Genomic DNA, 3402 nt, shown 5'->3' with positions numbered 1-3402 from the left:
TTGCGGGTTGGCCTAACAGTGCCACATGCCGGGGTCTGCTGTAAAAATAAAAAATGAAACAAGTCTGGGCTGGTGTAAAAGTTATCCAGGGAAAAGAAAAGAAAAACCAAAACCTCTCATTTATATTATGTTTATATATTTGTTGCCAACTTTATTAGGGTGAGAAGCGCAGACAGTATTTTGTTTTTTGTATACATTGTACAGCCAACACACTGTATTTGCAGCATGCTCACACTGTTTGGTAGGCCTTATATTATACATTTGTATTATTTGAGCCTGAGACTAGCTTAGCGCACCGACATTTTTTCTTTTCCCTGTTTGCACATATTTGAGGTTGTTGGCTCCTCATCAGTCTGGTTGCAGCTTGCTGTCCAGGGGTTAAATGGGAGGAGGTTTAATTGCACCTCCCCCAACACATTAATCTGGTTTTGGTAGCAGTATAAACTGCTTTGTGTGCCCACTATGTAGGAGGCGAGAGTAGGATCTCACCCTATTGAGAGTGTGCCTTGACGTGGCGGGTGAGCTTAATTATGCTTTGGCCAATTCATATAACCAAAACCTCTCATTTATATTATGTTTATATATTTGTTGCCAACTTTATTAGGGTGAGAAGCGCAGACAGTATTTTGTTTTTTGTATACATTGTACAGCCAACACACTGTATTTGCAGCATGCTCACACTGTTTGGTAGGCCTTATATTATACATTTGTATTATTTGAGCCTGAGACTAGCTTAGCGCACCGACATTTTTTCTTTTCCCTGTTTGCACATATTTGAGGTTGTTGGCTCCTCATCAGTCTGGTTGCAGCTTGCTGTCCAGGGGTTAAATGGGAGGAGGTTTAATTGCACCTCCCCCAACACATTAATCTGGTTTTGGTAGCAGTATAAACTGCTTTGTGTGCCCACTATGTAGGAGGTGAGAGTAGGATCTCACCCTATTGAGAGTGTGCCTTGATGTGGCGGGTGAGCTTAATTATGCTTTGGCCAATTCATATAACCAAAACCTCTCATTTATATTATGTTTATATATTTGTTGCCAACTTTATTAGGGTGAGAAGCGCAGACAGTATTTTGTTTTTTGTATACATTGTACAGCCAACACACTGTATTTGCAGCATGCTCACACTGTTTGGTAGGCCTTATATTATACATTTGTATTATTTGAGCCTGAGACTAGCTTAGCGCACCGACATTTTTTCTTTTCCCTGTTTGCACATATTTGAGGTTGTTGGCTCCTCATCAGTCTGGTTGCAGCTTGCTGTCCAGGGGTTAAATGGGAGGAGGTTTAATTGCACCTCCCCCAACACATTAATCTGGTTTTGGTAGCAGTATAAACTGCTTTGTGTGCCCACTATGTAGGAGGTGAGAGTAGGATCTCACCCTATTGAGAGTGTGCCTTGACGTGGCGGGTGAGCTTAATTATGCTTTGGCCAATTCATATAACCAAAACCTCTCATTTATATTATGTTTATATATTTGTTGCCAACTTTATTAGGGTGAGAAGCGCAGACAGTATTTTGTTTTTTGTATACATTGTACAGCCAACACACTGTATTTGCAGCATGCTCACACTGTTTGGTAGGCCTTATATTATACATTTGTATTATTTGAGCCTGAGACTAGCTTAGCGCACCGACATTTTTTCTTTTCCCTGTTTGCACATATTTGAGGTTGTTGGCTCCTCATCAGTCTGGTTGCAGCTTGCTGTCCAGGGGTTAAATGGGAGGAGGTTTAATTGCACCTCCCCCAACACATTAATCTGGTTTTGGTAGCAGTATAAACTGCTTTGTGTGCCCACTATGTAGGAGGTGAGAGTAGGATCTCACCCTATTGAGAGTGTGCCTTGACGTGGCGGGTGAGCTTAATTATGCTTTGGCCAATTCATATAACCAAAACCTCTCATTTATATTATGTTTATATATTTGTTGCCAACTTTATTAGGGTGAGAAGCGCAGACAGTATTTTGTTTTTTGTATACATTGTACAGCCAACACACTGTATTTGCAGCATGCTCACACTGTTTGGTAGGCCTTATATTATACATTTGTATTATTTGAGCCTGAGACTAGCTTAGCGCACCGACATTTTTTCTTTTCCCTGTTTGCACATATTTGAGGTTGTTGGCTCCTCATCAGTCTGGTTGCAGCTTGCTGTCCAGGGGTTAAATGGGAGGAGGTTTAATTGCACCTCCCCCAACACATTAATCTGGTTTTGGTAGCAGTATAAACTGCTTTGTGTGCCCACTATGTAGGAGGTGAGAGTAGGATCTCACCCTATTGAGAGTGTGCCTTGACGTGGCGGGTGAGCTTAATTATGCTTTGGCCAATTCATATAACCAAAACCTCTCATTTATATTATGTTTATATATTTGTTGCCAACTTTATTAGGGTGAGAAGCGCAGACAGTATTTTGTTTTTTGTAAAAGTTATCCACCCAGAGGTGGTAGCCCTTATTCAAATAGGGGGACAGCAGGTCCCACACTATCTTCCCACTAGTACCCACAGATTGTGGGCAGCCAGGGGGATCAAGGTGACTGTCCTTCCCTTCGTAGATTCTGAAGGAAACAGTATATCCCGTCCCACTCTCGCAAAGTTTATATAACTTTACACTCGCTCGCTTGGACGGGATATACTGTTTGAAGTTCAGTCTACCCTTGAATAGGACCAGGGACTCGTCTACAGCCACATTTTTATCGGGGGTATAAATTTCAGGGAATTTACGTGAAAAATAATTAATAATGGGCCTCAATTTATATAAACGGTCAAATTGGGGGTGCTCTCTAGGGGGGCATTGGGAATTTTCAGTAAAATGTAAAAATCTTAGGAGCCCAAAGTACCTGTTCCGGGGCATTATTTGGGAAAAAGCAGGGGTGGATATTATGGCATCTGTGCTCCAATAGGAGCGTATCGTGGGCTTTTTCACAATGCCCATCATAAGGGTCAGGGCCCAAAATCTTCTAATTTCATGGGAGTCAGTGGGGTACCAGGTCTGGCTTCTGTCTCCTTGGTCATCTGCCTGACACTGGGCTGCATAGAGGTTTGTTTGAGCTGCTAGCAGCTCAAAAAACTCGGGGGCAAACATTAAATGGAAAAATGACTTTGGCTCGCTAGCATCAATGTCACATCTGATGCCAGGAGTCCCAGTAAAAGCAGGGATTACTGGGTCTATCATATTTGGGGGCACCCAATTATATTTAGAGTCAGGCTCTCCACGCCTGGCTTTAGCAGATGGACCCTGGCCATCATCGTCTTCCTCTGACTCGTCATTATCTGACGCACAGCAGGATTCCTCAGATATTGGATCAATATCTGATGCAGTCAGAGTGGCCTCGGCGTCTGACGCGGTCAGAGTGGCCTCGGCGTCTGACGCGGTCAGAGTGGCATCGTCATCAGACTGAGTGA

The sequence above is a fragment of the Sceloporus occidentalis genome, unplaced genomic scaffold (assembly GCF_023333645.1).
Source record: "Sceloporus occidentalis isolate IW3139 unplaced genomic scaffold, rSceOcc1.0.p SCAF_124, whole genome shotgun sequence".
NCBI lineage: Eukaryota > Metazoa > Chordata > Lepidosauria > Squamata > Phrynosomatidae > Sceloporus > Sceloporus occidentalis.
The sequence above is the reverse complement of the archived record's forward strand: the minus strand, read 5'-3'. Positions refer to the sequence as shown.